Source organism: Saccostrea echinata, unplaced genomic scaffold (assembly GCF_033153115.1).
Source record: "Saccostrea echinata isolate AGI-Se365-2 ecotype Australia unplaced genomic scaffold, CSIRO_AGI_Sech_v1 ptg000054l, whole genome shotgun sequence".
In the NCBI taxonomy this organism is placed as follows: Eukaryota; Metazoa; Mollusca; class Bivalvia; order Ostreida; family Ostreidae; genus Saccostrea; species Saccostrea echinata.
Window position 1 is genome coordinate 62,852,238 of NW_026889803.1, and position 15,335 is coordinate 62,867,572.

A 15,335-nucleotide genomic window follows, 5' to 3' on the forward strand; every position below is an offset into this window, starting at 1 on the left:
GGCGTTTAGATCCAGAATTTATGTTCAATGACGTAGAACAATACAAGATAAATCTTAAGTTTGATCTTTCTTGAAAAATGACCGAGTACTCGATTACTCGGTCGGAAAGTCATGCGAGTAACGGTTAATAAAAATTTATCGATTTGACAACCGTCTTTACAGTAAATCAGGGCAAAACCATTCATTAAAATTTAAAAAAGAATTATATATATATATATATATATATATATATATATATATATATATATATATATATATATATATATATATATATATATATATATATATATATATATATGTGTGTGTGTGTGTGTGTGTGTGTGTGTGTGTGTGTGTGTGTGTGTGTAACTGGTTAATTTTACTTTTTTTACCAGGTATCTTTGAAATGGGACCAAAAACTAGAGGAGGGGTAGCGTTTGAGGAGAAAATCAAAGTACTCAGAAGTACAGAGAGCCGGGCTCATTTACAGAGTAGTGAACAAAGACCGTTTTACATGAAACATACATTGTAATATAGTAAGATAACAGTGATGCAGCAAGGTCAAACGTTTATGTTTAAGTCCTCAGCGGGCGGTTTTGCATCAAGGTGTACAAGTCACGTGATCCCCGCATTAACACAACCTTTATTTATAGAACGTGACGCAGACAGGGGGACCTTATGAAAACCTTCGTATACTTTTAAACAAATAATAAATCGAAGAAGAGGAGAGAAAGTATATTACCGTTAATTTTTTTTGTCTATCGAATGTCTTTAGTTAGTTTACCTAACCTTTCTTTTTTAATTTAGTGTTACCTCAAAGGTGGTTGAGCATGCGGATTATATTCTTACTCGTAAAATTGATTTGGCGGTGAGGAAGCAGCATTTCCGGTTGAACACCGTAACAAAAGCCGGCTATTGCTCTACGAGCAATGAGCCCGGCTAAAAATCATCCGGATGGCAATGATTGTTACTTTAAGGATCACAAATCGGTTTCCAACTCGACATTTAGATTTATTATACTTTCATGTTAAATACTAAAATCTGATTGGTTTAGATGCATTTAACAATCCGTAATGTTACCCTCAGCGTTAGCAACACACTTGACAACGGGTAACATTATGAAAATGTCACATGCGTTCAAATCATGCGCGTACGGTTCACCGTAGAATCCTCAAAACGTCGGTTGTGCGTTTGAAAGAAGCCTAATAAACGACGTCAATAAAAGGTTGCGTCCGATGTAGCTTACTTGAAAACAACAAACGACAGACGAAACATCCTTGCGAGTGCAAACTTTAGATGATAAAGGACTTTTTGAGTAGCAAAAAAATAATAAAGAGGTTGGTAAATCTTTTCCGAAGCTTTCTTATTGAGAAAAATAGAAGCGGGGAGTTTGAAAGCTTTCTAAGCGTGAACTTAACGACGATCTCCGAATTTTTTTTTATGACATCCGAAATCAATAAGACATTCAGTATGATAATATAAATAGTGCACGTTTTTGAGGGTAACAGTTGAAATTGACACCCCTTGGAAAACCATTGTCAACCTCCGCTGACGCGTCGGTTGTCAATGGTTTTCCTTGGGGTGTCAATTTCAACTGTTACCCTAAAAAACGTGCACTATTTATATAATATCGACGATGTTTTATCATTTGATAATAATTGCTTTTATTCATATGTCGATTCGATATTCACGCATTGATGAAGTTTCCGTCCTAGTTTCTTTAATACACCGATCAAAGAAAAAATTATAAGATTCATTTCTTAAGGAAACGAAAATTGAATGCCAGTTTCATTACTATTGTCAAATAAGGAAAGACATTGGCAAATGTACATGTAAATATATATTGGTGTTGAAGACCGAATATACTTCCCAGTTTGAAACATTAATATCCCACGAGAAAGGACGTTATAAGTAACGTTGTGCTGAGTTTTACTCACCTTTTTAAAGCAATCGGTAGCTCATTCGGAAGAGCGTTCGCTCCGTAATCGTCAAGTTTTGGGTTGAGGGCCCGGCCGCGACGACCCTAAGTCGATTTTAAAAAAGTGTGTTGGAAATGTTCCTTTGTTAAGCGCTCGGCGCTTGATTTGAAGTCATTGGACGTAAGTTTTCTTCACTAACGTCTAAATTGGGGGTACTTTGTTTACATTATCTACACATCAAAAAACGTCTTCCTGAATTTAATACCGATTGTCATACCTTGATATTTTGTGAGATGGCCCTTCATTCTTATTACTTCTCGTGGTTTGAGGGAGGCAAATAGACTGATGAATATAATATATATTTACGTTCTTCCAGAATTGTGTTACTACAGCGATCAACAAGTTGAGATGGTATTTTTGACGGACTATAGATTTCTTTTTTAATTGTAACCAAACATTTTCTGAAATATTTATTTCTAGAGACTGTATTTGCCCAAGATGTAGTAATAATTTTATTTTCTTCCATAAAGACAAAAAGTAGTTCTGATGATTGTATTGCCCAAAAGGAAGTAATAATCTTATTTTCTTCCATAAAGACATAAAGTAATTCTGACGATTGTATTGCCCAAGTTGTAGTAATAATTTTATTTTCTTCCATAAAGACAAAAAGTAAGGGAGGTCGATGTACGGAGACAGTCATTCTGAAAGATGTAATTTCAATCAAGAAACTATCAAACAATAACAAATCAAAAATAATTTTCTAATATATTTATACATTTTTCAGATTTTTCAATTTCAATTTAATTCCAGTTGTTAACAAATTGTAAAAAAAAAAAAAAAAAAAAAAAAAAATACAACCCCAGATCATAACAGACAGTTGGGTTTTCGATGGCGCATACACGGGATTGAGGTTGTCGATTTCGTATGTATTCGTATGATTATTAATGTACATACGATTATTAATTCCAATAATCGCCTGGCATACATGACTGAGTAAATTTTTTCGCCTGGCATACATGATTGAGTAAATTTTTTTTCCATAATGATGATCCACAGTCCAGTTCTTTCGTTCCTTTCTCCAAACATCGACGGACAACCATCAGCTTTTTCTGTTACTGTCTCTTATACTTTAAATATTTTTTTCTTTTCTTTTCGTAGTTTAAGAAAATAAAAAGTAATCCTTTCCTATAGTTACATGTACTATCATGTGTTGCTATTCATCATGAGTCCCTCTCCAGTCTTGAAAGTCACTTCTTTGCGTATAATGAACTTGGGGTTTATTCAAGGCCGATGCCTGTTTTCTACACTACCGAAATCTTCAATTTTTTCATAAAACTTTTTATCGTTGTCCTTGGATTTTGATCATTTCTGTTTTATAAATTTCATTTACCTTTTAAAAGTTTCCTCCATTTTCCGTTGTTGTCACTTTGTCTATCTTACTGAACGATAACTGAATGAATTCTAGAGATAAACAGAGGAATTGTACATACTGACGTCACCAGAAATTTAGTGACATTAATTCCGACCATTCTTCCCAAGTTAAGGGTTTCTGATCCCCTCCTCTCCTCACTTATGATGAGAGTAGATCAGAAACCCTTGACTTGGGAAGATGATTCTGGCCAAATTTCCGAATCCAATATGTTCTCCATAAATAGCAGAGTGGAAAATAGTAGTGACAACCTTGTCTTTGTTTTACGCAGTGATGTTTATTGAGTATGTTAGGTTTATGTTTTTTATGCATTATGGACAATGTTTTGTTTGTGTAATGCTTACTAATCAGATAAGAACATTAGGTATATTTTATCAATAGACAGACGCCCACTGCAGTCGGTAGAACAACAGAGTGGGCTGTGGCTACCGGATTCTCTCGGTAAAATAGAAAAACAATACCTACAAATTAACGTCAAATGTAGGCAAAGGTGTGTCCAGCAAATATCCTCTCGAAGAATGTGAAAAGTATGACTTTGACTGGTCTTTCCAGAACAAATAATCTTGAGATTATCTGTCAGTCCTCTCCTCCATGCTTATCCTGGCAGTTATCTGCATCTAAGTAGACTCACAATTAATGGGGTCGTTATCCGCCGGGAGGGCTGATCATTGCCACAAGTTGGAAAGGTGCCGTGTACACTATAAATGATCACTCCTACAAACACATGAGGGATTTAGAATGGGTTCGTAAATATATTGGTTCTCCCCAGTACTCTACTTCTGTTCAGAATCTAATCAGTTTGATAAATTTTACAAAATTATGCCTATTTTTTTTTTTATTACTTCTGATATTTGTAGGAATAGAACGAAGCATTAACGTGGACAAAAAGTTAGGGATCGTAGTTTTACTTCGATAAAAATATTTTCAAAAACTGAATTTATGTTACGACAAAGCCACATTAGCTAAATAAACATGCCATTCACCCAGATTTACTCTCGTTTACCACATGTTCGAGTAGTCTTGCCATTGTGTTGCGGCAGGTGTGACAGGTCGACAGGGGATACTTACTCCTCCTAGTCACCTGATTCCACCCCTGGAATTTGCAGGCATCTGTGTTTTATGCCCTGTTCATAGATTTGTTTTGTTTGTAGTTTTGGGGTTTGATCTATCAGTGTTATCTTCGTCTTTTTCATAAAGCATATATATCTTTTTTCAGAAATGCTCTTTGCTTATTTAAAATGTGTTTAGTCTCCATTTTTTGAAACATAAAATAGACTTTATTTCATTTTACCGTCATTTAAACGATATTGTAGAATGGAGATTTGACCCATTCATACCCAAAAATCATTTTTTTTTTTTTTTGGCTCCAATAGACCCAGTTTCACTGTATATGCTTAATTGTCAACTTGAAAAGAGATCATCAATCAACAAGTCAATCAATAAAACAAATGAATCCGATGACAACATTAATGCTGAAAAATATTACTTTCCCATGAACTGAAGAACTATATTACTTGTGCGACTTGTACGCCCTCACCTCTTTGTGCACGATTTTTTTTTTTTTTTTTTTTTTTTTTTGGCAGTATTTGTTAATTTTATCTATTCATTATCGAAAATGATAGACTTTTTAAATTATAATTGCCAAAAGAAATATATTTATGTATCTAAAGCTAAATCATGCAATATTTGTAGATTTCCCCCCTGGCTTATAGATATCTTTCTGTGTCAGTATTCCTTGTAATTTACATGAATGAAGAGAACAATGACGTTGCGCACGTTGTTGGTACTATAAAATCTTACTCTTTAGATGTCGTAAAGAAACTGGCGTTTTCAAGATGATAAAGTTACTAGAAATTAAAAATGAAATTAATTATTTTATCCAAGGTAATAAATTATTCTAAAAATTCTCTTTTTAATAATATAAAAATATCTTAGCTATGATATGGCTTTATTCATTATTTGTTATTACGGCGAAATTCCCGTGTCCAACGTTACATAAATTATTGTTCGCGCAACTACAAGATATAAAAAGATCCACTTCCAATCCTCTAAATTAAATAAAATTTAGGAAATACAATAATATGTATGCATTCTTTGTGATATTGTTGAATTTTTAGCATCATTTTCTCCATTTTACGAGTTTGGGCTGTATCTACAGTGCGTAAGTAATATGTCCAACAGGAAAAAATCGTTTCTTAAAGTTGACATTAGCCCGCATGGCGATGTGTACGAGACATAAATGCCAAACAAAGATAAATTTTGATGAATAATCTTTAAGTACATATGTTTCTAAAATTAGTTATGTTGATACATGTTATATAACTGCTGATACGTTAATATTGGTAAGGCTTTGTTAAGTGTAGCCATTTTGTTATGCACGTACGAGTCGCTGTACTATTACTTAATATGTCTCAGTTACATATCAAATATACATAAATTAATGTCATATATATACCAATCATTACTGTATCTTGAAAGAACATTTCATACTGTATTAGATAATAACATAATTTTTACGGTTATCATCTACATGAAATAAACGCAAGCATTAATATAGATGTAGCCATTTTGTCACAGGTACGAAAAACGTCATTTTGCACACTACATATATACGAATGACGTCGGGAGCGTCAAATTGTATCGCCGTGCTCTTTTTTTTCCCAATTTTCTGCAGGTCCGGAGTACCAAGTAGGGTAAAAGGTCCTTCTCCAATTATTTTAGAACAATCTTTTGTTTTAAATATTCTGAAAATTTTCATTCAAAGGCCGATACCCCCTTTTTATTTTGCTGCAGCAATATCTAAACATATCACGTTATTGTTCTCTCTCTCTCTCTCTCTTTTAAAATGAGAATGAGAGCCCCCCCCCCCTCCACGAAAAAGTAAAAGGGTTTCTGAATTTTATTTTTTCTGGCTAGTTTTTTTTCAATTTAGTAGGGTTTTTAATAGCGAAAAGTCCCCATTCCTTCTTTTTTGCATGTCGGTACCCCCCCTCCCGATTTATAAAGAGAGCTTAACTGCTTGGCTGAAGAAAAAAAAAACAAGAAAAGTTTAATTCACTATCAGGCCATTTAATTTATTTTTCCGTTTAGCTACCTCCTATAATTCTAGAACCTATCTACAGATTCAAAAAACATATCAATACAAAAGCCCAAAATTAAAACAAGAACTTTACATCGGTCTTTCCCCTCTAAAGTCTTTTTCGGAAAACTGGCTCTTGAGTATAATTTCCCCTTCATCAGAAATCTCACACCACATTTAATTTTCCGGGGAAATCCCTACTCTGTGTGACAGTTATAAAGTGCGATTCCCTCAAGAGCCAATTTACCCCTTCTGCTATAAAATATTATGCCAGTACTTAATATATATGAGGGGGAGGGGGCGACATATGGTTGCAAATGTACTTTCTGTAATTTTTTTCACAGGTGCTCCCGCAGTAGACAATCTTAATGAAACTTCACAAAAATTGTAATAAAAAAAGTCTAGTTGTGTCAACATTTAATTTAAAAAAAAAACGAGGAATTTTATTTTTAATGGATTTTTTTTCTCCAGTTATATTTCATAAAACTACATGTGCATAATATTGATTAAGTGCCTCGCCAAGTTTCTGGGGTTTAAAATAGCTATCCAGTATTACACCTCTGTGGTCGAGGGGTCATGCCTATCCTACGGCTTGCAAGAGCAGTGCTTCTTATATTGTATTTTTTTAACTACTAAAATTTCATACTAAAGGATGTTTTCGTTATAACAAAAGATTTGACCTATATAGGAGAGAACAATTTCCTGAAAAAGTCACATTTAAAAATCAATGTTCTTTAGTTGTTTTCTATCGTAAATTTGTCTAAGTTTTTCAAATTTGCATTTTGAACCTTTTTTTTTTTATTTGCAACTTTGAAATTAACCTACAAAGTTGGTCAAGACAGTATATTATCCGTTAAAGCACTAATTTTTGCGTAAATTTTGGAATAGAAGTCCTTCAGGGCAGGCCTATCCCTAATTTAAATTATGAAATTTTGATAGATTTTGATCTGAAGAATGATTTAAAACAAGGTTTTTTTAGGGACACCCCTGCCCTAGGGTCGAAATTCGTAAAAAACCTACAAAAAGTGCGAAAACCTATTTCTATCATACTGGATTATATTTATGTCAGACGTATGTTCTCATATTTAGTATAGCTCAGAGAGACAGACCGTAGACTTTCACCATGGACAATTTTAGCGTCCTGGTTCGAATCCACTTGTTGGCACACTTTTATTTTTTCAAATTTTTCACCTGTATAAACACGAATTTAATTTTTCATACAGGCTTTTTCATTTTACTTCTATTTTCTTCCTTAAATGTATATGTTTGCTGTTGATATAAAAGACATTTATGGAAATGCAGATCATAAATTCTCTTTAACTAAACGCAATCAACCGGAACTATACCTCAGTGTAAGCACACTTTGTTGGAGGACACGAATCATTCACTTTGTGTTACTCGATACTGCAGGTGTCACGAAAAAAAAAATCATGCCGAGCAAATATTGCTGTGTTTGTCTTTCAAGAACATCTCTGGGTAATAGTACTGTTGTGCCACTGGGAGAGATACTGCGCTATGCAGAGTAGATGCAGTTCATTCCTCGGGAAAATTGTGTGCATTGGCGACATGTTATGTCAAAAATGCAGGGGGAGGTTTACAGATTAGAAGAGAATGTGGTAAGGTCAGTTAAAGTTTTATGTCCCGTTGCCATTACCCAAGCATCAAGTAAGGACCCTCGTATAAAGGATGTTTCTGTAAATATCGATGTAGGGTCATATGAAGACAGTTGACTAGAACTAAAACGATACATGAGAAACAAGAAACTACAGGCATGTGGCCTAAAGTCAGGGACCGGAACGGATATCGATAAGCTTTCTCTAAAGACTGAAACCAATATCGGCCATATAAGTCAACGTGTATATTTACCTAGAAGTGATCCTTTGAAAAATTTTTGAGCGAAAACACTCATATTTCTATTAAAAAACCAGTTGACTTTCATATAAACTTTAGCAATGTCGATATGATTTAAGCATTGATAAAACAGGGGAAAACCTACTCTGAGAGAGAAAGAGAGGAAAATTAGCTCTAGTGTAAGATTCCTGAGTATAGATTCCGGGGTGGGGTGGAGGGCTGGTTATGGGGGAAATCCTACTTTGTACAGCGGTTGTCATAAAAATTACATCATTCATATGTTTTGATTTCATAATTCCATTTTTCTCGTAGAAAGACATATTTTCTCTATCGTAGAAAAATATATTCCTTCGCAAAATCAAGGTTGTAAATGCTAGGTACATTACCTGATTTAACATATTAGAAAAATATAGAAAGAAAGTTTCAATAAAAAAGGCAGGCGGGGGAAGTCGGGAAGGGGGTTCCGGACCCCCCTCCCCCCTGGGATTTTCAGTTATATTTTTTTTTACTGCCTTCTTACTCAAGTCTTTGCATTGTGAAATAGGAAATAATACATTACTGAACTTTTCAAATATTATACTTCTGTCCTAATTTAAATCATTAAAATCATTTCAGATTATTGATCATTATTATTTTCTTTTTTTTATCTTCTAAAGAATGTCTTTATTTAGACAATAGTGTTCGAAATACCAATGTATATTGTATATTGTGGACTATAATTATAGTACTACAGTAAAGTATCTTCTTTGTGTTGTAGAATTAATGCACATGCATGCCAAATTTAAAAAGAGCTGTTAATTCTTGCAATATATACAAAGTAATATATATCTGTGTATTGTGTATCAATGAAATATGTGTGTAGTATATGTCTTTTTCAATATGGATAATGTTTTTGTATGTACTGTAAAACTACAAATTCTTACTTAGAATATTAGCGTACTGTATACTGTATACAGGGTTATTTTCGCCCTTTCACACTTGCAAACAATTTTGCCCCGTTTTAATTTCGCCCATTCACAGTTTTGTTTAAGAAGTTATACTTTTTTCATTGAATTCACCCCATCTTAAATTCGCCACTTGTGTCTAGGGCAAAAGGGGCGAAAATAAAATGGGGGCGAATTTTTCCCTGTATACAGTTAAACGACCACAACGGTCGGTCGAAAGTCGTAGGTGACGAATATGGCTGCTTGGTTTTCTTAGTAAAATATTAATATTTACAAAATAATGCAAAGTAACGTCATACTATGTAGGAAAGGTGTGTTAATGTGTTTACAACTAACAACATTCTAGAATGATTTGAAAAATACATCTTTGATTGGTCTTTCCGGGACGAATAATCTTGAGAGGATCAGCCAATCCCCTCCTACACGTTTTTGCACCAAATTTAGACTCATATATCTAGTGGGTAGTTGTTCTATTACACAGGTTGTCCGACGGGTTGGCTGACCATTGTCTTACGTTGGAAAGATTGATGTGAATAAAAGAATTAGCAATCCCACAACCAACTGAAAGTGAATTAAAGGGGGCTCGTAAATTTATTTGTTTTCCTAAGATTTTGTGGGTCTTCTTATAAGATTATAACCAGTTCAATGAATTTTACAAAGAATATAAATTAAAATTGTTAATTAATTCTGACGTTTGTAGATGGGAAGAGAATTATTACAGTATCTGTCTTATTATCCTTCTCCTTCATTACTAATTATATTGTTTGCATATAACGACGACTTGGTACATTATATAACCAGAAGTCTCTGACGAGACTGTAGCTCTACTGCTGTACTTATAAAGGAATATAAGTAGCACTTTGACTTGAAACTTTGTAGCAGCAATACATAGAATAATGATCCTTGTTGTAGTCTCTTTTTTGTGGCAAGATTTATTGCAATCAGACTAAAACTGTAGGAGGAGTAGCCTTTTAAAATAATTTTACAGAAATATCGAATTAAGTAACCATAACAACATCATTCAAAAAAATTAAAATAAAAAAAAAAAAAACAATAAAGACAATTATGTATCTCACTGTAGTCTACTTGTATGCCAAATTATACTGAAATCAGACAAAAAGTGTAGGAGGAGTAGCGTTTTGAAAGTATTTCAAGAAATTTTTATTTTTAGAAGCCATGGCAACACTGTTCATCGAAATCCAAAACTGGTAAAGAGAATTATGTATCTTAGTGATGTCTACTTTTGTGCCAAGTTATACTAAAATCAGACCAAAACTGTAGGAGGAGTAGCATCTTGAAAGTATTTCAAGGAAATTTCTATTTTTAGTAACCATGGCAACACCATTCATCGAAATCAAAATCCGGCACACAGAATTATGTATCTAAGTGTAGTCTGCTTGTGTGCCAAGGTATATTAAAATGAGATCAAAACTGTAGGAGGAGTAGCATTTTGAAAGTATTTCACAGAAATTTTTATTTTTAGTAACAATGGCAACACTGTTCATTGAAATCAAAAACCGATAAAGAGGATTATGTAGTCTACTTGTGTTCCAGGTTATACTGAAATCGGACCAAAACTGTAGGAGAAGTAGCGTTTTGAAAGTATTTCACAGAAATTTCTATTTTTAGTAACCAGGGCGACACCATTCATTGAAATAAAAAACGGATACACAAAATTATGTATTTTATTACAGTCTACTTGTATGCCAAGTTATATTGGAATCATATCAAAGCTGTAGGAGGAGTAGCATTTTGAAAGTTTTTTCACAGAAATTTCTATTCTTCGTAACCATGGCAACACCGTTCATTGACATCAAAACCGATCTATAGAGTTATGTATCTTAGTATAGTCTACATGTGTGCCAAGTTATACTGATATCAGACCAAAACTGTAGGAGGAGTAGCGTTTCGAAAGTATCTCCCAGAAATCTCTATTTTTACTAACCATTGCAACACATTTCAATGAAATCAAAAACCGATACACAGAATTATGTATCTTAGTGTAGTCTACTTGTGTGCTAAGTTATATTGAAAACAGACCAAAACTGTAGGAGGAGTAGCGTTTTGAAAATATCTTTACAGACGGACGGACAGACAGACAGACAGACGGACGGACACCTTACTATCGCATAAGCTCTTCTGGTCTCTGACCAGTAGAGCTAATGATGTGCGCCCTTGTCCGCAATTGTTATTTTTCAACAACAAAGATGATTTCCTTTCTAGTGACAGGAACGAAAACTCAACGGACTCAAAATCAGTTCACTATATCCGTAAATTCAGTATATCAGAGTTCGTTATAACCGTAAAATTTTACAAAGAATTAAATTGTTGAGAATTTTGGCGGGCACCCAGAAAAAATTTCGCTATATCCGTGAATTCGCTATGCTCGTGTTCGTACTAAACGAGTTTTACTGCATTTGAAATGGAAAGTGAATCAATTAAAAACTAGTGTATGTACAACAAGTTATTGAACTCTACGAACGGATTTAAGTTGGTAAGGTAAACATTGAATTTACTGTGGATCTGTTCATATTTTAAGATTCATACTTTTAATTATCTCACCAAAACACAGCCAGTAAATACGTATAAAAATATAAAAAGTATTGAAAAATTCAGTAAATATTATACATTTATTGACTGGGTTCGAGGGCAACATGCGTTTTGTTGGACCCAAGAACCAAACTGTTTGCTTGAGGCCGTTAGGCCGAAGGCAACCAGTTTGGTTCGAGGGGTCGACAAAACGCATTTTGCCCGAGAACACAGTCAATAAATGTTTTGTTAATACCTTTTATTTACTTGTTTTTTTTTTTTTGTTGTTTTTTTTTTGGACATACATGTATGTCAAACACCAACGAATGCAAATGAGATTTAACTGACCCCGCCCGTTGTGTGACGTAAGAGGTCCAACATCTCATCGACAGGTCCAATATCTCACTCCGCGGTCAAACATAGATTTTTTATGCCCGCTCAGTAAAACATTGGAAATGTTAGATTTTTATTAGTACTGATTTATATAGGAACAAATTTTTAAAGGTATAACAAATGTATTTCCTAACTGGAAACAATAAATACACGTATTTCCTAAGCAGAATAGAAATTTCATGTATTTCCTAAAATGCAGGAAATAAATGAAATTCTTGATTACACATATGCCCCCCTCCCCCCCCCCCTCTCGCACTCTACGGGCCTGTGCAAGCAGAGTTTAAAAACATATTTCAATGCGAATCGTAATGTCGCTTCACTCATTTACTTCAAGACGAAATGTTCAGCTGTATTTAAGCATTCCGAATAGATTGCAAGGGATATCAAAGAAAAGTTTTTACCTAATTAAAAAAAAAACTCTTCTCGCAATGAAATGGATAGATCTTCTTTCATATTAAGGAAATCATAGTATTGTAACGTGAAGCGGTCACATTTACTAATATATTAGTAATATTTCATTCATACTATGATTAATTTATCATCAGGGTTCTAATCTTAATTAAGAATATTTCAAATACTTAGTATTTCAAAATGGTTAAGCTTAGGGTTAAAATGTTAAGGAAATACATTTTAATAAATGAATTTGTTTTTTTTTTCAAACTGACTTATATTGAGTAACGCCCATGTTGTAAGTTTTAAATTGGACTTTCAGTTAACTGCAAGGTCAAAGATGGGCTAAATTGCTTACTTTTCTAGACATTTTTTAATTAAAAAAAACAAACATACTGTAGAAGAAGAAAAACCTTTAAAGTCACTTAATATTTCGAAATTAATGATGTAGCAGTATCTACAATTGAAGTTAACAAAATGTCTCTGAATAAGACATGATCATGATAAATATTTAGATTTAGATTATGGTAGAGAAACTTAGGGGTGGATCAAGCTTTTCAATAATTAATTTGTAAATATTGACATTAACATAGAATCTTGAAAATTTTTAATTTTACTTGTACAATGTATTACATTTATTGAAATTATTTCATTGATTTTGAAGCACAATTTGTTTAAGATTTTCTATAATTGTATTTATGGTATGCATCCATACAAAAAGACCTGTGGCGTTTCGTCACGTGACCATACATTTTTCTTATGCTTAATATGGGGATGGTTTGCGGATTTGTCTAGTAAGATAACAAGGTAGATGAAATCAACTGCAAACTAACGTCAGAAAAGATTTGCCGATGTCAATATTTACAACACCTCCATTAATTATAAGTTCTTTGTTAGAAATGTTCCTGCTTCCTCTTGGCAGACAATCAATAATCCTCTATCGGTCTGCTATTTGACACTGCTTATTTTTCAACACAAATTTAGTAAAATCAACATCTGTAGATACACAGAAGATAGTTTCTTCCCCGTAAAGGTCGATATCCAACAAAATATATGGCCATAGTTAATAATAGGAAAGGTGTTAATGTAGGTGCTGTAAACTTTCAATTCCTTTGAAAATCTGGTTTATTGCGAGATAATAGCATGTATATCGTATACGGTACCAATTTTGATGCAACCGATGCGCATTTCAACAAATTATGTCTCTTCAGTGAAACTTATGCCGAAACGTTGGAAATCCGAAATATTTAAATAATAATAATAAATTTCAAAAAAAAAAAAAACGTCGAAGAGCTGAAAAGGGGGTTGCCAAGAAAGGAGCAAATTACGTCGAAGGATCAGAGCTATGCATGAGGGAGATAATCCTTAATTTTGAAATACATTTCTAAATTTTACCACAGCAATTAAATATATATCCGTATTTTCAAGTTAGTGCCGAAATACTTAGCTACAGCGCTGTAGAGACCCTCGGAGGCTCACAGTCCACCAGCAGAGGCCTCGATCCAGGATCCAAAATTTAAATCATATACGGTACCAATTTTATGCACCAGATGCGCATTTCGACAAATTATGTCTCTTCAGTGATGCTCATGCCAAAACTTCGGAAATCCGGCAGTGTTTAAGCAAAATACATGAAAGACAAAGAAAAACAAGAGGCCCAAGGGCCTTAACGGTCACCTGAGTATAATACAACAATTTAGAAGTTAAATACACTGATAGATGAAGCTTTGTTGCCCTAAAGCAAGAGAAGTAGGAAGATCAGGATCAACAAAATAATTAGTCTAGTATTCAGTATCAACTCATAAATTAAGTTCTAATCTGTCCCCCACTTAACACTATCACCATGCAGACTATTAACAAACTATTAGTGCTTCTGTACTATTTTTAAGCCCACATTAAGACCTCTACCATTGACCTCTCTTATGGTCTTTGAAGAACTTTTAATAAGATAAGTTATTTTTGTCTCATTTTTATTTTTCTATTACTTACAGGTCTACCTGATTATTAAAACTAAGAAAATACTTTTTGAATTATATGATAAACATTCTTGCATAATTATCTTATTCTATTAACCTTTCAAATACATTATTTACAGTGATTAATTATCAAAGGTGAATGGAAAAGGGGAATAACTTCTCTCAGTAGAATACAAATTAATAGAGCACTGCCCAGGACTAGAATGCTTAGACAAATGGTCCAGATGTTCAAAAATCTGGTAGAAATACGTTTACTTATATCATTTAAACTTTTACTCAGTTTTCTTCCGATATGCCCAGAAGCAGAGGAGAATTTCACAGGTACAATGCATTTTCACTACAGATTCAACAGTGCCTTACCCTAACACCAGAACCCAAGACCAAGGGTCAAGAAATTTACAAATTTGGAAGAGTTACCCTCATCATCATAACAATGGACTTCAAAGAATTAACACTTTTCCACTATATTATCAAAAGCCCCCCCCCCCCTCGTTATGCCAGAACCCCTGACCCCAGGACCACAAGATTTAAAAATTCTGTTCAAAGCTCCCATTTTCATCATAGCTAAGCAATTTATCTATCAGCTCAACGCTAAGGAGCAGACAGGATTAATTAATGATTAATTAATAGAATTAATGCTTTTTCACTATATAATCAATAGAGCCCCCCCCCCTTCCTCAAGAACCCCCAAAACTGAGGCCATATATTTAAAAATTTTGGAAGAGGCATCCTTGCCTATCATAATCATGCACTTAGTTTGTTTAAATAATCTCCAGTAGCAGAGAAGAAGATTTTCAAAGAATCAATGCATTTTCACTATATAATCAATAGAAACCCGTCCTAACA